Source organism: Glycine max, chromosome 7, assembly GCF_000004515.6.
Source record: "Glycine max cultivar Williams 82 chromosome 7, Glycine_max_v4.0, whole genome shotgun sequence".
In the NCBI taxonomy this organism is placed as follows: domain Eukaryota; kingdom Viridiplantae; phylum Streptophyta; class Magnoliopsida; order Fabales; family Fabaceae; genus Glycine; species Glycine max.
In genome coordinates, this window is record NC_038243.2 from 11,496,600 (window position 1) to 11,519,742 (window position 23,143).

Below are 23,143 nucleotides of genomic sequence, written 5' to 3' on the forward strand. Positions count from 1 at the left end.
GCAGGAAGCTGCACAGTCAGGAAGCGTTGATGGTGTCATCGACCCTTCATCCCCGATCAGACACCACGTGAAGTGGAAGATGGCCCGCACGAAGAAGACAGGGGAGATGACGACTGAGGCCGCAAAGGAAATCGCTGAGAAGATTGTAAGTCATGTTCAACTAACCATTACAATTATGTTTGAATATTTTGAGAATGCCATGTACCACTGTGTGTTTTCTGTGCAGGATTTGTTTAAGGAGCAGGCCACACAGGGATCGTTCTATGAACACTAGTTATTAATAACAACATGATAATTTTAGAACAACAAATTAAGCACCCGAAGTGAATAGTAAAATACTTGTTCAAAAATTGTTTTTCTACCCCCACCAAGATTAATGAGATTGAGAAAGTTGTATGAAATGGGTGCTGCATATCTTGCAATCATCCTACACAAAAAAAGTGAGATGCAAAGGAAAATAATTTAGAAAAATTATATACTTCACACAAATGACCAAAAATATAGTCAAAGTTACTTACGAGCATATCATAAGCAGGCTTACTGAGCTTGTCTGTTTTGGTGTCAGTGAGTAAAGCATCATCATTCCCATTTTAAACAAGGAATAATATGTACATATACACATATACATTAAGGGGATGACAGCAGTCAACTGGAAAAAAATTCAATAGACATTTGTTAAGAATATGAACAAAGAAAAATATTAATTTCATGTAAGAGTCAACATAAGTTGCAGTTAGATGTCTAAACTATGATTTTTTAGGAATCTTTCTTCTTTCTCACATGAAAAGTTACCCTGCCTATCTTCTATTCAAACAAATTACTAGTAAACATGCTTATAAAACAATAATAATTTTCCTTCTGCAATCAATATCATTAATTTGAACTAAAAATTCCAGGGGAAGCAGAAAATCTCTAACCTACTTTAGTTTAGATTTTATTAGCATCAGATATGACTTTTACCTTAGACAAAAACAATTGAAGTTAATTAATCCATTCCACTCTTTTCCACATCAATTTTTCTGTTACCTAATAACATCACTTATATGAAGTTTGTTGATGGTGTTAATTGTCATGTACTAAATTTAAGGCCAATCCTTAACTTATGGTGTTAATTACTAAGCAAATCAATCTTGATTGAGATTTAGGGAAAAAAATATAGCCATAACAGAAGAAAAAAAATAAGAAAGAGAAAAATTAATTTATTCCAAAGAAAACTATATTGGAACAAGTATTCAAAGATTACTTGTACAAGCACCTCTTGCTGCCCTCCAGCATGTACTAGGATAGAGAAAAGGGATAAATCAACTCCACTGGTTAGTATGATAGCCTCTGCTGATAGAATTGCAAATGACATGCAGCCCAATATAACAGCCAATGATTTCTCAAGTTGTTTCCATAGTATACATCGCTATAGAAACTCTGATAAATTAACATTTCTGTGAGATATAATTATTTTATATAATACTAAGTTCCTAATAATAATTTTTTTTAAAAGGCAATGGCTATTACTTTGGTAAAATAAAAGAAAATGACTTTCTAGTGATGAATATTTATGGAGATGATTTATGATAGTATCACACACAGATTACTCATTAAGTGTTCTCAGCTAGATAACTGTTATCGTTGGGGGCAGATATTTAATTTCTAACATGCTACATGTAAAGAAATCAATTTTAATAGCATAAATGCACAAGGCCATTGTTAAGTCAACTTTAAGTTATAGGTTGATAGTCTATAGGGTGATTTCCTAAATTTTTCTGTATCTAAGTAATGACACCAACCTGCTGTACTGGAAAATAAGTCTAGTGGCACAACACATCAGAAGAGTTGGTTTTGTAACAATAATGCATTTAAGTCCTTCCTCATTTGAGTTTTAGTCAAATAAATAGACACAACTCCTTCCTCCATTTATTTCATTTCATAGTATCAATTCCATTTCTACCCTCTTTTAGTCAAATAATCTTCTAGGCTTTTGGTTTTCACTATCTAAAAGTTGTTATGTGCGCTACTCCAGTCAACAAATTTATTTGTGTGTTGATAGTATAAGACTATCATCTCTTATTCTCTATCTATTTTCTTAGTTTCCTTTGCATTCATCCACATAACTAATTAAAACGCCCTGCTTCTCCTTCCTTCAAATCTCTTTCCCTCGCATAATGAAGGTAATTATCATAATTAATGTAAAGTAGATCAAGAGATTCATGGGCACTTGTTTTTTTATTCAACACATGTGGTGCTGACTTTGATTTAGTAGGTCCCAAACTATTGTTTGAGTCAGCTTCCACAGCTTCAGCAACACTAAATTCATTTTGCAAGTTTAACATCTTAGCACTGTTAGAGTTTGAGTTTATATTGTCATGATTATGTTGTGCTTCAAAATGGGTGACCTGGTATTTACCATGTGGTTGCCGAGTGACAATCATATGTGGCAGGCAACCAGATCTCTTTTCCTTGCTATGTTTCTTTACATTAGCATCCCTTTTGTCTTTGCTGTGATATCCCTCTTTGGAGCAAGTAAACTTGCTACACACCACTTTACCATACACCTTACTCTTATTTATCCAATCTTTTGTAACATTGAAACCCAACAATCAGGCATACTTGTTATAGAATCTGTATGCATCATCATCGGACTCAAATTCCATACCAATTCCCAATACAGAATGACCGTTGAGTACTAATTTTATTAAATTCATACTAAGTAATTTTATTAAATTCTGTATGCATCATGAAGCATTGAATAATTTTATTAAATTCATACTAAGTAAAGCTACCTATAACACCTCTTTCTACAATATGGATTATGTTAGTAGGCGCTCCAAATCTGTTAGATACTTAACAATAAATTACTAAATCCTATTTAATATTTCTTATGTGTGTGTGTGCATAGATTCATCTACCTAGCTATATGCTACGATACTGCAGTTTAATTGCTTTTGCGGGTGCTGCCTTTGACAACATGTTTCATTCACCACTAGTGTTAGTAGAGATCATAGCCTAGGTTGAATTCAAAAGCTACAAAAGCAGAAAGATGAATTCATCTGGGAGAATGAGACTGGGATAACTAATGAAGCAGCCCTCAATGTAGTCCAACCAAACTTCATGAAATGATATATATGTGTCTGTGTCTTCCGCTGTCACACTAGCACTTCTGTCGAATGAAGATTATGGCAAAGAATGATATACATTTCCTTTATATGATAAATCAATCTCCAATTCGTCCAATGTAGAACCTAGTGAATTCAATTTTGTACCTGAAATGATGGGCAAAACAATAAGCAATTAGTCAATTACCTCTGTTGTTGTCATAGCATAAATATTAAGAGGGGGGAAACTTGACTCCAATATTTCATCCAGTGATTTTTTTCCTGTTTTTTTTTTTACTTTGAATAAAAAATTATTTTCATGATATCATGACATCTCAAAGAAATACTTAGTCCCATGTACATTAACATGAATTTGTTACCTTTTTTTGCATTTCTAGTTTTATTGTCCTTGAAGCTAGTTTCAAGAGTTTCCATCACCTCCTTGCTAAGATTGGTAGTCATATTATTCATTTCCTCTTTTTTCAGGGGAAAACTTCCATCTCCCAATGCTGCCTCATGCATTTCCTCCTTCTAGTCACAGGTAACTTGTTCATCAATTTCTTTAATTTTCTCCATAATCATATATGATAAAAGACTGGGATTAACATCTCTACTACTCCCTTCTACTATTTCCACAATCTCAGCCTCTTTAAAATGATCAAGTGACTTGTCTATCTTCAAAGGAAGACTCACTGATTTTCTATGAAGACGATTATAAGCTTCCACTGTAGTCCCTATATCATTTGTATGAAAAAGTGCATCTTGTAGAATGAAGCCTAAAGTCTCGAGATTAGGCATAGACAAATTGCTTCTTGAAAACCTAGGACCATGCCCATTAAGGGGATAAGGGGACATAACAATCAACATGCAAAGGAGAAATTGTATACATGACAAACCTGTACTCCAAATGTCGGACACTATTAGTTGTCTTCTACAAAAGCCAAGTTCAATTAGGATGTACCAAAAAATAAAGACCTAAATTAAACAAAAGTAAAACAACAACAACAAAGAAAGAAAACACCGACAATATGGTAGGGAACCACAAAAATAAAGTTGGCATTTAAAGTAACCAAAGAAATGAAGAGAAAACAAATTTTGCCATCATCTGCTCCATCATATGGTAAACACACTAAAGTAAGGAAAGGAATGACGCCCAAAAATGGTACTGAAAATCGACATTTGTTGAGTTAAATTAAATTGCCGCTTTAGTGTGTTGTTGGGCCTTCTCTGCCAAACAAAGAACACGTAAGAAAAGATAAGCAACAATTCAAAAAAACCGCAACAAATCGAAATATTTTGGTTTCCAAGAACACGGGGAGGGAAAATGAAGCGCATCAAGGTAGGAGAAGGTTCAGGAACACCCAAAAATTTAAGCTCAATATTTAAGCTTTGAAAGACCAACATCGAAAACGCGCCTGTAGTTTAAGCTTTGAAAGAGCAACATCGAAAGCGCACATGTAGTCATAAAAATTTCCGCTTTTTGAGTTAAAACTCGCAGCTTTAGTGTGTTCTTGGACCTTCTCTGCAAAACAAAGAACACACAATAAAAGTTTAAGCAATAATTAAAAAAGCCCCAACAAATCGAAATGGAAGAAAATGCAGAACACAGGGAGGGAAAACAAAGAAAGCGCCATCAAGGTAGGAGAAGGATCAGGAACACCCTAAAAATTAACCAAAAAATTAAGCTTTGAAAGAACTACAAAGAAAACGCACCTGTTGTCATAAAAATCGCCACTATTTTTGAGATAAAAATCGAAGCTTTAGTGTGTTCTTCGACCTTCTATACGAAACAAAGTAGGAGAAGGATCAGGAACACCCAAAAAATTAACCAAAAAAATAAAGCTTTGAAAGAACTACAAAGAAAACACATCTGTTGTGATAAAAATCACCGCTTTTTGAGATAAAAATCAAAGTTTTAGTGTGTTCTTCAACCTTCTCTGCAAAACAAAGAACATGCAAGATAAGTTTAAGCAAAGCAGCATCATAAAGCTTTGAAAGAGCAACAATATAACCGCACCCGTACTTATAAAAATAAAAAAATCGAAGCTTTAGTGTGTTCTTCGAGCTTCTCTGTGAAACCAAAAGCAAAGCAACATCATAAAGCTTTGAAAGAGCATCAACATAAACGCACCCGTACTTATAAAAATCGAAAAATCGAAGCTTTAGTGTGTTCTTCGAGCTTCTCTGCGAAACCAAAAGTATGTGATGCAATCCTACCCCGCAAGGGCATTGGATAGAAAACTCCAAGTAGATTGGGCCAGAGATGCAAGAGAAGGCCCTAGGGTTCTTATGAGCCTTAGGGTAGATTTCGGGCCCATGGGCTAAGTACGAGCCCACTTATCTTTGTAAATATTAGATTAAGGTTTCATTATTTTTGGGCCTTGTATTTAGGGCTCCATAATGTAGGTAGGGTACCCTAGAAATATAAGATTTTTCAGCCCTTGTATTTTAGGGCACCTAGACTAGTTTTTGTATTAGGGATAGTTTTGTAATTTCATATGCACTAAGTGGATATTTGATGTGTGTGGTTGGAAATAAATTTAATTGAATTGGTAGAAGCTCAATCCAATTAAATTTTAGAGGGGGAGGTGAGCATTTGCTTACTACACCTCATTGCCACATCATATAGTCACACTTTGTACGTGTCCTTCATGCTTTTCATGCCTCATGACACCTAAGCACACTTAGTGGAGAATCTTGGAATTGATCTTGGATTAGTGGGCTGCAAGCTCCAATGGAGCTTGCATCAGTATGCAAGAAAACTTTAAGCATAAAAAACCGCAACAAATGGGAATAATAGAAAACGCAGAAGATGGGGAGGGTAAACGAAGCGCATCAATGTCAGAGCAACAAAGAAAACGCACCCGTACTCATAAAAATCGCAGCTTTAGAAATGTGGCAAAAAAACAAAAAGAAAAAAAGCAGAAGACGGGTGGACAAATGAAGAAATGTGGTGTTAAAAATCACATCTTTAGATGTAAAAAAATATGCAGTAGATGGAGGAAGGAAATGAAAACTTACAAAGGGTCCGTTTATGCGTAGCCAATGGTGAGATAAGCAAGAGTATGAGCAGCAAAGGAGACATGAGAAGTTTCCATGTTGTGACGGCCATCATAGAACAATAACACCAAGGCATTGTCTTCCATGTTTTTTTCTCACGAGAGAGAAAAGAAACACAAAACCAAGCAACACGGATGCAACAGGAATGCGAAATGACAGTGTAACCCAAAAATGCGAAATGGAAACGTAGAGTCAGCATTGAAAAACGTCTGCAATAAACGCAAAACAACAAAAACAATAAATGTGAAGATTGTGACATTTTTGAGCGGGAAATGAACGCACCACATATCAACACGTGGCAAGAGATCAATCACATCAATCAAATTATGACCTTATTTGTATAAGGATAATATATATGTAATTTTCTTAGTTGCCTTATCTCTCTTTCATGCTCTTCAACAAATCCTATCTCAACAATAAACGAACATTTTTTGCACCATGAATCAAAGTATTAGAATATTTAATATGATCATAAAATGCACAGATTCACCACTCGTTAACATAACTGCATACACAATATTTAAATTTGAGAATTGCTAGAATAATTCATGCCAATTAATCTACGCATTAGGAAATTTATTGTTTCTCTTATAAATATTTATTAAAAAATTTATACAATGAATTTAATATAATATTTATTGAAAAGTTTAAGTTTGTTTTCCATTCTATAAACTTTATCTAATAATTAATTTTTTACTAAAATAAATATACTATTAACATTTTCCGTTTTCAAATTTCAATATAGCTTACAGTATCTCATGTACAGATGCACGAGTGGTGAGTTGGCGTTGGCATGGCATGGAAAGGCCATGTCACTTACTTCTTTTCTTTCACTATTGAGCAACAGTGGGACCCACCTTGAATGATGGCACATGAATATCTCCCTCATCATCACCAAGATGAGGTCATGATTCAAATCTCCGCGAGGGTTAGCCTCATCTCTCTCACTCTTCTGTTTTTTTACATTAAACAGTCAACCAAGAAAATAGCCGTTGTTCCTTCTCAAATCAAACAGAAACACAAACAACATGAAGCATCATGAATAAAATTTATAATTCTCATATGTTATTATTTAGGTTTAAATATTTTTTTTCCGAGATTTGGTCACTTTTTTGTTTTTGTAATTTTTTTTCTTATAAATGTGTTTTTTTTTTCATCTTAAAGTAATTTAAAGAGTAATTTTTATTATTAATTTTTTTGTACCATTTAAAATATTACTTAATGTGCTTTAAGAATGAAAAATAAAAATAAAAATACATTTTGTAAGGATTAGAATAATTTTTTTAAGGGATGAAAACAAAAGAAACACTAAATTACAGGAACGAAAAATCTATTTAAGTCTATTATTTATATAAATAATTAGTCAATAATAATAAATTTTAGGTTTAATGTTAGTTTTCGTCTATTATGTTTTAAAATGTATTATTTCGGTTGTCTATTCAATATTCCATTAAAAACGTTAATGTTTTGATAACTTTTAAATTTTAAAAAAGAACCAAAATGATACATTTCAAAAACATAAATAATTCAAATAAAACTTTTAAAACTTAATGGATCAAATTGTGAAACATAATGAACCAAAAGTGATATTAAGTTTTTAAAAATAATTAACTTTACATAGTACCGGTTAAAATCTTCACTATCTTTATTTTAATTTTTAAAAACATATACAACTAAAAAAAACTATCATCTTCTCTAATCTCTTCAAAATCTAAAAAGGAAAAAATGTAGCACCATACAAATCGAATGACGTGAACACATAATCTCATTGAAACTATCAAAAATTATTATACTTCTCAGTGTTAAACCAAAACCTTTCATACATTTTATGCTATTGGAAATAGCAGCAAGGGAGATTAGGGCAAGAATTATCTTTGTCGAAAGACAAAAATATGATCTTAATTCACCAATTAACCCATATTTGAATAAGGAAGTTACAATGGGACTCTTTATGAGGTTTGCAAGCAAGACATCCACTCTCACGCACGGTTGGGTCGGACAAGTAGATGATTTTTCATTTTGTTAGTGCTTAGCTCTACTGAGTTTTAAAAGATTGGCTAAGATTTTGTTAAAACATAAGCACTTAGACAATGAAGGAAAGCTGGAGTTGCTGCACATGATGTCCAACGTTATGTCAAAAAATAAGATCGGGCTGCACAATGCACAAGGCAAGATGAAATGTCAAATGAAGAATTGAAGCTGCAGGATTCACGATGTCGGATACAATGTCCAGGACATCCTGCTCGAAAATACTGGAATTGCTAAAAGCATTGAAGCTGCAGGATCCACGATGTCGGATACAATGTCCAGGACATCCTGCCCGAAAATACTGGAAGGCAAGATAAAAGTCAAATGAAGAATGGAAGCATCCACGATGTCGGATACGATGTCCAGGACATCTGGCCCGAAAATACCGGACATATAAATCTGTTATATCTTTAACAGATTATTGTGCAGTTAGCAAGAGATTAGACGATCTATCTTCAGGAACGAATTAAAAGATAATTAAAGTTTGAATTACAAACTAGAAGAGTTCGTTCAGGGATTAAAGATTAAAGATAAAAACTAAAAGATCAAACTGTATCTTTTAGATCTTTAAGTGCAGATTTTCAGGAAAGTGATAGATCTCATCCAGCACAAGTAGTTGCAGTCCAGAAACGCACACTGCTATATAAACATGGAGGCTGCACGAGTTCTGTACCAAGTCCGGGATTGAAGAGTTATTTTGTGAGTTTTGGGACTTGAGTGTTTTGTGAGCCACCTTGATGTTACTCTAACATCAAGTGCTGGACCTGAGTGTGTAGAGTTGATCTCTAGTGTGTAGAGTTGATCTCTAGTGTGTGGAGTTGATCTCTATTGTTCAGAGAGCAATCTCTGGTGTGTCTTTGATTTGTTTGTAAACACGGGAGTGTGATTGAGAGGGAGTGAGCGGGGTTCTCATATCTAAGAGTGGCTCTTAGGTAGAGATTGCACGGGTAGTGGTTAGGTGAGAAGGTTGTAAACAGTGGCTGTTAGACCTTGAACTAACACTATTTTAGTGGATTTCCTCCCTGGCTTGGTAGCCCCCAGATGTAGGTGAGGTTGCACCGAACTGGGTTAACAATTCTCTTGTGTTATTTACTTGTTTAAACTGTACACACTGTCAAATATAATCTGCATGTTCTGAAGCGTGATGTCGTGACATCCTGTACGACATCTGTCCCCAGTATCAGAATTTCAATTGGTATCAGAGCAGGCACTCGAAATCACTGAGTGAGATCTAGGGAGATAAATTCTGATGAACATGGAGAAAGAAGGAGGACCAGTGAACAGACCACCTATTCTGGATGGAACCAACTATGAATACTGGAAAGCAAGGATGGTGGCCTTCCTCAAATCACTGGATAGCAGAACCTGGAAAGCTGTCATCAAAGGCTGGGAACATCCCAAGATGCTGGACACAGAAGGAAAGCCCACTGATGAATTGAAGCCAGAAGAAGACTGGACTAAAGAAGAAGACGAATTGGCACTTGGAAACTCCAAAGCTTTGAATGCTCTATTCAATGGAGTTGACAAGAATATCTTCAGACTGATCAACACATGCATAGTGGCCAAGGATGCATGGGAGATCCTGAAAACCACTCATGAAGGAACCTCCAAAGTAAAGATGTCCAGACTGCAACTATTGGCTACAAAATTCGAAAATCTGAAGATGAAGGAGGAAGAATGTATTCATGACTTCCACATGAACATTCTTGAAATTGCCAATGCTTGCACTGCCTTGGGAGAGAGGATGACAGATGAAAAGCTGGTGAGAAAGATCCTCAGATCCTTGCCTAAGAGATTTGACATGAAAGTCACTGCAATAGAGGAGGCCCAAGACATTTGCAACATGAGAGTGGATGAACTCATTGGTTCCCTTCAAACCTTTGAGCTAGGACTCTCGGATAGGGCTGAAAAGAAGAGCAAGAATCTGGCGTTCGTGTCCAATGATGAAGGAGAAGAAGATGAGTATGACCTGGATACTGATGAAGGTCTGACTAACGCAGTTGTGCTCCTTGGAAAACAGTTCAACAAAGTAATGAACAGAATGGACAGGAGGCAGAAACCACATGTCCGGAACATCCCTTTCGACATCAGGAAAGGTAGTGAATACCAGAAAAGGTCAGATGAAAAGCCCAGTCACAGTAAAGGAATTCAATGCCGTGGGTGTGAAGGCTTTGGACACATCAAAGCTGAATGTCCCACTCATCTCAAGAAGCAGAGGAAAGGACTTTCTGTAAGTCGGTCTGATGATACAGAGAGTGAACAAGAAAGTGATTCTGACAGAGATGTGAATGCACTCACTGGGAGATTTGACTCTGCTGAAGATTCAAGTGATACAGATAGTGAAATCACTTTTGATGAGCTTGCTATATCCTATAGAGAACTATGCATCAAAAGTGAGAAGATTCTTCAGCAGGAAGCACAACTGAAGAAGGTCATTGCAAATCTGGAGGCTGAAAAGGAGGCACATGAAGAGGAGATCTCTGAGCTTAAAGGAGAAGTTGGTTTTCTGAACTCTAAACTGGAAAACATGACAAAATCAATAAAGATGCTGAATAAAGGCTCAGATACGCTTGATGAGGTGCTACAGCTTGGAAAGAATGTTGGAAACCAGAGAGGACTTGGATTTAATCCTAAGTCTGCTGGCAGAACAACCATGACAGAATTTGTTCCTGCCAAAAACAGCACTGGAGCCACGATGTCACAACATCGGTCTCGACATCATGGAACGCAGCAGAAAAGGAGCAAAAGAAAGAAGTGGAGGTGTCACTACTGTGGCAAGTATGGTCACATAAAGCCCTTTTGCTATCATTTACATGGCCATCCACATCATGGAACTCAAAGTAGCAGCAGCAGACAGAAGATGATGTGGGTTCCAAAACACAAGATTGTCAGTCTTGTTGTTCATACTTCACTTAGAGCATCAGCTAAGGAAGACTGGTACCTAGATAGCGGCTGTTCCAGACACATGACAGGAGTTAAAGAATTCCTGGTGAACATTGAGCCCTGCTCCACTAGCTATGTGACATTTGGAGATGGCTCTAAAGGAAAGATCATTGGAATGGGAAAGCTAGTCCATGATGGACTTCCTAGTCTGAACAAAGTACTGCTGGTGAAGGGACTGACTGCAAACCTGATCAGCATCAGTCAGTTGTGTGATGAAGGATTCAATGTAAACTTCACAAAGTCAGAATGCTTGGTGACAAATGGGAAGAGTGAAGTTCTAATGAAGGGCAGCAGGTCAAAGGACAACTGTTACCTATGGACACCTCAAGAAACCAGTTACTCCTCCACATGTCTATTCTCCAAAGAAGATGAAGTCAAAATATGGCATCAAAGATTTGGACATCTGCACTTAAGAGGTATGAAGAAAATCATTGACAAAGGTGCTGTTAGAGGCATTCCCAATCTGAAAATAGAAGAAGGCAGAATCTGTGGTGAATGTCAGATTGGAAAGCAAGTCAAGATGTCCCACCAGAAGCTTCAACATCAGACCACTTCCAGGGTGCTGGAATTACTTCACATGGACTTGATGGGGCCTATGCAAGTTGAAAGCCTTGGAGGAAAGAGGTATGCCTATGTTGTTGTGGATGATTTCTCCAGATTTACCTGGGTCAACTTTATCAGAGAGAAATCAGACACCTTTGAAGTATTCAAGGAGTTGAGTCTAAGACTTCAAAGAGAAAAGGACTGTGACATCAAGAGAATCAGGAGTGACCATGGCAGAGAGTTTGAAAACAGCAGGTTCACTGAATTCTGCACATCTGAAGGCATCACTCATGAGTTCTCTGCAGCCATTACACCACAACAGAATGGCATAGTTGAAAGGAAAAACAGGACTTTGCAAGAGGCTGCTAGGGTCATGCTTCATGCCAAAGAACTTCCCTATAATCTCTGGGCTGAAGCCATGAACACAGCATGCTACATCCACAACAGAGTCACACTTAGAAGAGGGACTCCAACCACACTGTATGAAATCTGGAAAGGGAGGAAGCCAACTGTCAAGCACTTCCACATCTTTGGAAGTCCATGTTACATTTTGGCAGATAGAGAGCAAAGGAGAAAGATGGATCCCAAGAGTGATGCAGGAATATTCCTGGGATACTCTACAAACAGCAGAGCATATAGAGTATTCAATTCTAGAACCAGAACTGTGATGGAATCCATCAATGTGGTTGTTGATGATCTAACTCCAGCAAGAAAGAATGATGTCGAAGAAGATGTCAGAACATCGGGAGACAATGTAGCAGATGCAGCTAAAAGTGGAGAAAATGCAGAAAACTCTGATTCTGCTACAGATGAATCAAACATCAACCAACCTGACAAGAGACCCTCCATTAGAATCCAGAAGATGCACCCCAAGGAGCTGATTATAGGAGATCCAAACAGAGGAGTCACTACAAGATCAAGGGAGATTGAGATTGTCTCCAACTCATGTTTTGTCTCCAAAATTGAGCCCAAGAATGTGAAAGAGGCACTGACTGATGAGTTCTGGATCAATGCTATGCAAGAAGAATTGGAGCAATTCAAAAGGAATGAAGTCTGGGAGCTAGTTCCGAGACCCGAGGGAACTAATGTGATTGGCACCAAGTGGATCTTCAAGAACAAAACCAATGAAAAAGGTGTTATAACCAGAAACAAGGCCAGACTTGTTGCTCAAGGCTACACTCAGATTGAAGGTGTAGACTTTGATGAAACTTTCGCTCCTGTTGCTAGACTTGAATCCATCAGATTGTTACTTGGTGTAGCTTGCATCCTCAAATTCAAGCTGTACCAGATGGATGTGAAGAGCGCGTTTCTGAATGGATACCTGAATGAAGAAGTCTATGTGGAGCAGCCAAGGGGATTTGTAGACCCAACTCATCCAGATCATGTATACAGGCTCAAGAAGGCTCTCTATGGATTGAAGCAAGCTCCAAGAGCTTGGTATGAAAGGCTAACAGAGTTCCTTACTCAGCAAGGGTATAGGAAGGGAGGAATTGACAAGACTCTCTTTGTCAAGCAAGATGCTGAAAACTTGATGATAGCACAGATATATGTTGATGACATTGTGTTTGGAGGGATGTCGAATGAGATGCTTCGACATTTTGTTCAACAGATGCAATCTGAATTTGAAATGAGTCTTGTTGGAGAGCTGACTTATTTTCTGGGACTTCAAGTGAAGCAGATGGAAGACTCCATATTCCTCTCACAAAGCAAGTATGCAAAGAACATTGTCAAGAAGTTTGGGATGGAGAATGCCAGCCATAAAAGAACACCTGCACCTACTCACTTGAAGCTGTCAAAAGATGAAGCTGGCACCAGTGTCGATCAAAGTCTGTACAGAAGTATGATTGGGAGCTTACTATATTTAACAGCTAGCAGACCCGACATCACCTATGCAGTAGGTGTTTGTGCAAGATATCAAGCCAATCCTAAGATAAGTCACTTGACTCAAGTAAAGAGAATTCTGAAATATGTAAATGGCACCAGTGACTATGGGATTATGTACTGTCATTGTTCAGATTCAATGCTGGTTGGGTATTGTGATGCTGATTGGGCTGGTAGTGCAGATGACAGAAAAAGCACTTCTGGTGGATGCTTCTATCTGGGCGACAATCTTATTTCATGGTTCAGCAAGAAGCAGAACTGTGTGTCCCTATCTATTGCAGAAGCCAAGTATATTGCAGCAGGAAGCAGCTGTTCACAACTAGTTTGGATGAAGCAGATGCTCAAGGAGTACAATGTCGAACAAGATGTCATGACATTATACTGTGACAACTTGAGTGCTATTAATATTTCTAAAAATCCTGTGCAACACAGCAGAACCAAGCACATTGACATTAGACATCACTATATCATAGAGCTTGTTGATGATAAAGTTATCACACTGGAGCATGTTGACACTGAGGAACAAATAGCAGATATTTTCACAAAGGCATTGGATGCAAATCAGTTTGAAAAACTGAGGGGCAAGCTGGGCATTTGTCTGCTAGAGGAATTATAGCAGCTACTGCTATCTGAACGTGCTCAAACGTCTCACTTAACATTAATAGCACGTTCACTACTAAGCCAAAACAAATTCGACCGTTGCTTCACACGCCCCTCTACATTCCTCATTCAAACTTATATTTTCGTGGTAATCTCGTTTTCAGCATTCCCTAACAGCTCTCTGAGATTTACGAAATCATTCCAAACGCTCTGCTTCTCCATGGCTACCTCACCAAAAGAAACTTCAGCTCCTGGTTCACCCTCTGCACCATCAAACCAGGAACGACCTGAATTCAATATCCAGCCCATACAGATGATTCCTGGTCAAGCCCCTGCTCCTGAAAAACTGGTTCCCAAACGACAACAGGGAGTGAAGATTTCTGAAAACCCTAGCATTGCAACAAGTCCTAGGGAAGTAGACCCGGAGATGGATAAGAAGATCCGCAGTATTGTGAGTAGCATTTTGAAAGACGCCTCTGTTCCTGATGCTGAGAAAGATGTTCCAACATCTTCCACCCCAGATGTTGCTGTTCCTGATGTTGATAAAGATGTTCCAACATCTTCCGCTCCAAATGCTGAAGCCCTCCCTTCACCCAGTGAAGAGAAATCAACAGAAGAAGAAGATCAAGCCACAGAGAAGACCCCTGCACCAAGGGCACCAGAACCTGCTCCAGGTGACCTCATTGACCTTGAAGAGGTAGAATCTGATGAGGAACCCATTGCCAACAAGTTGGCACCTGGCATTGCAGAAAGACTACAAAGCAGAAAGGGAAAAACCCCCATCAAGAGGTCTGGACGAATCAAAACTATGGCCCAGAAGAAAAGCACTCCAATCACTCCTACCTCATCCAGACGAAGCAAAGTCGCAATTCCTTCCAAGAAGAGGAAAGAAATTTCCTCATCTGATTCTGATGATGATGTCGAACTAGATGTCTCGACATCAAAGAGGGCCAAGAAATCTGGGAAAAAGGTGCCTGAAAATGTCCCTGATGCACCATTGGACAACATCTCATTCCACTCCATTGGCAATGCAGAAAGGTGGAAATTCGTGTATCAACGCAGGCTTGCTGTAGAAAGAGAACTGGGAAGAGATGCCTTGGCTTGCAAGGAGATCATGGACCTCATCAAGACTGCTGGACTACTGAAGACAGTCACCAAGTTGGGAGATTGTTATGAAAGCCTAGTCAGGGAATTCATTGTCAACATTCCCTCTGACATAACTAACCGAAAGAGTGATGAGTACCAGAAAGTGTTTGTCAGAGGAAAATGTGTTAGATTCTCCCCTGCTGTAATCAACAAATACCTGGGCAGACCAACAGATGGAGTGGTGGATATTGCTGTTTCTGAGCATCAAATTGCCAAGGAAATCACTGCCAAACAAGTCCAGCATTGGCCAAAGAAAGGGAAGCTCTCTACAGGGAAGCTAAGTGTGAAATATGCAATCCTGCACAGGATTGGAGCTGCAAACTGGGTACCCACCAATCATACTTCCACTGTTGCCACAGGTTTGGGTAAATTTCTGTATGCTGTTGGAACCAAGTCCAAATTTAATTTTGGAAACTATATTTTTGATCAAACTGTTAAGCATTCAGAATCATTTGCTGTCAAATTACCCACTGCCTTCCCAACTGTATTGTGTGGCATTATGTTGAGTCAACATCCCAATATTTTAAACTACACTGACTCTGTGATGAAGAGAGAATCTCCTTTATCCCTGCATTACAAATTGTTTGAGGGGACACATGTCCCAGACATTGTCTCGACATCAGGGAAAGCTGCTGCTTCAGGTGCTGTGTCCAAGGATGCTCTGATTGCTGAACTCAAGGACACATGCAAGGTGCTGGAAGCAACCATCAAAGCCACCACAGAGAAGAAGATGGAGCTGGAACGGCTGATCAAAAGGCTCTCAGAAAGTGGCATTGATGATGGAGAAGCAGCTGAGCAAGAAGATGAAGCAGCTGAGGAAGAGGTAGAAGCAGCCGAGGAAGAAGAAGAAGCTGCTGAGGAAGAGGAAGATGCAGCAGAGGATACTGAATCAGATGATGATTCTGAAGCCACCCCATGACCATCAGACCTTTACTTTTGCTTTTTACTTTTACTAGCTATAAGGGCATGTCCCTTTGAACAATTGATTGTTATTGGTCTGTAATATTTGCCAAATTTATGTCTAAAAAGGGGGAGTAGTAGTATGTATGTATGCAGTAGTAGTAGGATACGATGTATGCATGATTCATGATTTTGAGGGGGAGTTGTATGTATATGATTTTGAGGGGGAGACAAACTGCTGCTGCTGATGATGACTGGTGTAAGCTACTAGCTGATAGAAGATGCTGCAGTGAAAGAGCATTGAGACAGGGGGAGCAGAAAGCTGATGTCACGTGAGATGTCTTGACATCCTGGAGAAGACTTGTAGATTTGCAACTTGCAGAATTTCCGCTGTGCTTGATTACTCTGATAATGAAAGTTGCTGATCCCACTTGCATAACTGCTCGTACCTGCTCAGGAAGTGTCTAAGTATGTTTTAGACAAAATTTGCCAAAGGGGGAGATTGTTAGTGCTTAGCTCTACTGAGTTTTAAAAGATTGGCTAAGATTTTGTTAAAACATAAGCACTTAGACAATGAAGGAAAGCTGGAGTTGCTGCACATGATGTCCAACGTTATGTCAAAAAATAAGATCGGGCTGCACAATGCACAAGGCAAGATGAAATGTCAAATGAAGAATTGAAGCTGCAGGATTCACGATGTCGGATACAATGTCCAGGACATCCTGCTCGAAAATACTGGAATTGCTAAAAGCATTGAAGCTGCAGGATCCACGATGTCGGATACAATGTCCAGGACATCCTGCCCGAAAATACTGGAAGGCAAGATAAAAGTCAAATGAAGAATGGAAGCATCCACGATGTCGGATACGATGTCCAGGACATCTGGCCCGAAAATACCGGACATATAAATCTGTTATATCTTTAACAGATTATTGTGCAGTTAGCAAGAGATTAGACGATCTATCTTCAGGAACGAATTAAAAGATAATTAAAGTTTGAATTACAAACTAGAAGAGTTCGTTCAGGGATTAAAGATTAAAGATAAAAACTAAAAGATCAAACTGTATCTTTTAGATCTTTAAGTGCAGATTTTCAGGAAAGTGATAGATCTCATCCAGCACAAGTAGTTGCAGTCCAGAAACGCACACTGCTATATAAACATGGAGGCTGCACGAGTTCTGTACCAAGTCCGGGATTGAAGAGTTATTTTGTGAGTTTTGGGACTTGAGTGTTTTGTGAGCCACCTTGATGTTACTCTAACATCAAGTGCTGGACCTGAGTGTGTAGAGTTGATCTCTAGTGTGTAGAGTTGATCTCTAGTGTGTGGAGTTGATCTCTATTGTTCAGAGAGCAATCTCTGGTGTGTCTTTGATTTGTTTGTAAACACGGGAGTGTGATTGAGAGGGAGTGAGCGGGGTTCTCATATCTAAGAGTGGCTCTTAGGTAGAGATTGCACGGGTAGTGGTTAGGTGAAAAGGTTGTAAACAGTGGCTGTTAGACCTTGAACTAACACTATTTTAGTGGATTTCCTCCCTGGCTTGGTAGCCCCCAGATGTAGGTGAGGTTGCACCGAACTGGGTTAACAATTCTCTTGTGTTATTTACTTGTTTAAACTGTACACACTGTCAAATATAATCTGCATGTTCTGAAGCGTGATGTCGTGACATCCTGTACGACATCTGTCCCCAGTATCAGAATTTCACATTTGACATCTTGTAACATCCTAATTTTTTGACTTCTCGGCGGCTCTCATGCTATGACACTTCACGCGGTGATACTCCACTTAACATTCCTATTAATTAGAATCCTTGATCAATCAAAACCCTCCGTAGGTATCCCTTTTGGTGTAAAAATGGAAAGAGAAGATGAAAATAATTTGGTTGTGTTTTCATTCAAAATCATAGAGGCAATATATACACAGATAGATATATCTAATTAGATGATTCTGCTCTTATAACTCAGCAATCTATTCCTACAATCAAGTCATTCTAATATGATTGATTGTTACCATATTTAAAGCAAGAATCATGTGATACAATTAACTCTCATAATAACAAGAATCATAAAATATTGACTTTTCTAACACTCCCCCTCAAGTTGGAAGTGGATATCAAGAACTCCCAACTTGCGCTTCATTGTAAGAAAAGATTCCTTCCCTAGTGATTTAGTGAACACATCGACAACTTGTTCTATTGAAGGAACATACTTAGTTGCAACCGAACCATCTTGAATTTTATCACAAATAAAATGATAATCTATCTCTATATGTCTAGTTTTTTTTTCATGAAATACCGAATTAGACGCAATGTGAAGAGCTGCTTTGTTGTCACAATACAACAGTGCTGCCCTTGAGTGCAATATCCCCAAATCCTTCAACAATGAACATAGCCAAGAAAACTCACAACATACGCCTGTCATAGCTCTATATTCTGCTTCAGCTGATGATAAAGAAACTATCTTTTGTCTTTTTGTTCGCCAAGAAATTAGAGGATCCCAAAAAAACACAATACCCTGTAGTTGATTTTCTGGATATTGGACAACCTCCCCAATCTGAATCACAAAAAGCATGTAAAGATAAATCATTTTGGGAAGAGAAAAATAAAACTTGACCTGGATTGTTCTTTAGATACCGCAATATACGCATGGCAGCTTCCATCTGAGGTTTGCGAGGAGCATGCATGAATCTACTAAATATGTGCACTGAGTAGGTGATATCCGGACGAGTAATAGTCAAATAAATTAGGCGTCCTACAAGTTGCCTATATGGGGATGGATCTTTCAATAATTCTCCTTCATCTAACAATTTTACATTTTGCTCCATGAGAAAATTCACAGACTTAGCTCCCAAACATCCTCCATCTTTTAGAATTTCCAAAGCATATTTTCTTTGCGAAATAAATATACCTTTCTTTGACCGAGAAACCACCATGCCCAAAAAATACTTCAAGTCACCCAAATCTTTAATCCGGAATTTGATTATGCAAAAACTTTTTAAGAACAATTATGGCATTGGGATCATTACCAGTTATGAGGATGTCATCAACATATATCAATAAGGCAGTAAATGATTTGCCTTTCTTACATGTAAACAACGAATAATCTGCTTTTGATTGAATAAATCTAGCACCTTGAATAACTGTAGAGAACTTGACAAACCATTGGCGAGAGGCTTGTTTTAATCCATATAAGGATTTGTTGAGGTGACACACAAGGTTCTCCCCTGTCACTGAAAACCATGAGGAAGAGACATATAAATTTCTTCAGAAAGATCTCCGTGAAGAAATGCATTGTGGACATCAAGTTGATGAAGTGACCAATTTTGAGCAGCTGCCAAAGCTAATAAACAACGTATTGTAACCATTTTAGCAGTAGGTGAAAAAGTGTCATGGTAATTAATCCCTTCAAGTTGTGTGTAGCCTTTTTCTACTAACCGTGCTTTATAGCGTTCAAGAGAACCATTTGATTTGCGCTTGATTTTGTAGACCCAACGACAGCCAATAGCTTGCTTTCCAAGAGGGAGAGGTAAACCAAGTATTATTGGCCTTTAAAGAAGCCAACTCAGATTGCATTGCTATTTGCCAATGAGATTGGGAAGCAGCTTGTTCATAACATGTAGGTTCAGCATCATTAGTAATAGTGGCAATAAAGGATCTATGTTGTGGTGAGTAACAATCATATGAGATAAAATTGCAGAGAGGATATCATGTACCTTTACTTGGAAAAGATGATGAGAATGACAATGATTCGAGAGAACTTACTTGATTACAAACATAATCACTCAAGGCTACAGGGGGGACATGAGCTCTTTGAGAATGACGCAAAGGGGTTGTTGGAGAAGCAATAGTGGCAGGTTTAGATTCTGCATGTGTTGGCTGGATGGGTGAGGAATCTAAGACAACAATGGGTAGGACAAAATCTATTTTAGTTAGGGAAGGAGAAATGGATTCGTAGGGAATAATATCCTCGTGGAAAATAACATCACGACTAGTGAAGACTTTATTGGTTTCAATATCATATAATTTGTAAGCTTTCTGACCAACTGGATAACCAATAAAAACACATTTGGTGGCACGAGGAGCAAACTTATGGGGTACATGAACATTTGTAGCATAAGCTAGACATCCAAAAACTCTAAGGTGGGAATAAGAGGGAATTGTTTTTATAAAGTTTTTCGAAAGGAGTTTGGTGATAAAGTATAGGTGTGGGCAACCTATTAATTATATGAACAACAACGGAGATACATTCTGCCCAAAAGTGTAAAGGGAGATGAGATTGAAAATGAAGAGCTCGGGTTGACTCAAGGATATGTCTATGTTTGCGCTCAACCACCCCATTTTGTTGAGGTGTGTAAATGTAAGAATGTTGATAATTAGTGCCCTGTTGGGAAAAAAAATCTCGCATAGAGAAAAACTCTCCTCCATTGTCAACTCGAATATTTGCTATTATAGTATTGAATTGGGATTTCACATATGAGAAAAAATTGGTTAGAAATTTCTTTGTCTCACTTTTATGATGCATTAGAAAAACCCAAGTAAAACGAGAAAAGTCATCCACAATAGTCAAAAAATATTTTGCACCAGAAAAGGAAGGAGCTTTGAAAGGCCCCCAAATATCACAATGTATTAATTCAAAAGGTTTATTAGAGGAAATTGAACTTGTGGAAAAAGGGAGCATAGTTTGTTTTGCAAGAGCACAAACAGTACAATCATTATTTTGCTTGAAAGGGAAATGAAGGAGGTTTTTGGCCATAAAGTCTAATCGAGAAGAGGATAAGTGTCCTAGACGTCTATGCCACAATATACTTGAGGTGTTTGAAGTGGAGGCAGCTTTGATGGTATTTACTTTGTGTGTCTTATTCATTGAAACCAAGTAATAGAGTCCATCTCGTTGTTCACCCAAACCAATCGTCATCCTTGTCATCAAATCCTGCAAAATACATAATTGAGGGGAAAAGGTTACTGACCAATTTAATTCTCTTGTGACTTGACTCACAGACATCTAATCCACCTTACAAGATGGTACCCCAAGTACATTCTTCAAACAAATAATAGGACTCAAAGGTAAATTTCCAATAGAAATAATTGGAGCTTGATCTCCATTTGGCATAACAACTAGTGATAAAGAAGTGTTTTCTTTACTGTTGACAAGTAGAGATGGAAAAGAAGTTATGATTTGTTGCACCACTATCAATTATCAACTTGGGTGCGGACAAACCTGGAGAAAAATTGACATTATTTGCCTTTGGAGCAACTGATTGAGATGCTCCATTGCCCTGCATAATAGACAAAATTTGATGTAATTGTAATTCAGTCAATCCATTCACAAGGGGCTGAACATGTGCTGATGGGACCATTCCAGGATGATCGCAATGGTGAAGAGAGTAAGAGCTATTGGAATCAGATTTGTTTCCATCATTAGCCATAATGGTTTAGAAACAAAAAAATGTTTGAAAGGTAAAAAAATGGGAAAGAGAGTGAGTAGATCATTACTGCTCTGATGCCATGTAAAAATGGAAAGAGAAAATGAAAATAATTTGGTTGTGTTTTCATTCAAAATCATAGAGGCAATATATACATAGATACATATCTCTAATTAGATGATTCTGCTCCTATAACTCAACAATTTATTCCTACAATCAAGTCATTCTAATATGACTGACTGTTACCATATTTAAAGCAAGAATCATGAGATACAATTAACTCTCATAATAACAAGAATCATAAAATATTGACTTTCCTAACATTTTGAGACTTTGAAAATAAGCTCTGTCTGCTTCCAAGATCAATGACTTACCCCACAAACCAACACAAGACTTTTTAGCGTGTTTTGTCTTCACTCATACATTTTTCAGGAAATTTCTCAAAAGGTTACCCATCCCATAATTACTCAAAGTCAAGCACGTTTAACTATGAAGCTCTTAAGTGATGAGCTACCGAAAAATAGATGCATCTTGTTGGTATAGGTAATATCAATTTGTTCATTGAAGTCATCATCAGCTATATAGTCCTATACTTGCACAACCTCTAGATTCCTCTAATTTTGGTGTGATTCGATTGGGGTGTTACACATCTATAAATAGGTTGTGTGAAGACGAACAACACGAAGAGGGATTGAATGGTGCATTTCATTGGAAGATGATTTTGACTGGCCTTACCGGTCAAATCTTATCCACAATCGGGTGTTGTCAATCTTCTTTTTTGTCTTGGTCAATGCATTGTTGTTGACGGCGGTGATGAGACGGTTGTTGTTATTAGGTGAGGCAACAATTTTGACCACGTAGGAAGGTTGCGGTAGATATGGAAGCGGGGGTGGAACAATGATCTTTTTGGGTCCACGACGAGAGACGAAACAACGGAAAGAGAATGGACCCTTACCCATTATAATATATAGTAATTGATGAATGAAATTATTATCGTTATTAAATGATTGAATTGAATGAAGAGAATAATACTAATAATAATATGAGAGTGAATGTTGTTGTTATTCATGGTTTTAGATCCATTTTTTCTTCATTTATTTTGTAACTTTTAATTTTTTAAATAAGAAAGATAGTAAGGAGACTTAGCCACCAGTGTGTTAACTTAACTACACTAACATTCAAAACACACACGTATACTAAATTTTTAACAAAAACTTGAAGAAGGACCAAAATGACACATTTTGAAAATATAAAAGACCAGAATGAAACTTTTAAAACATAATGTATCAAAAAAAAAATTGTGAAATATAATGGAACAAAAGTGATATTAAACCATTTTAAAATTTAAAAGTTAATAAAACACTAATATTTTTAACGGAAAATTGAAAAAATGATCAAAGTGATACATTTTGAAAACATAAAAGACTAGAATGAAAATTTTAAAACTTAATATATTAAAGCGAAACAATTGCAAAATATAATAAAAGTGACATTAAATTTAAATTTTATGATTCTTTTTAGTTTCTTTGCATTGATG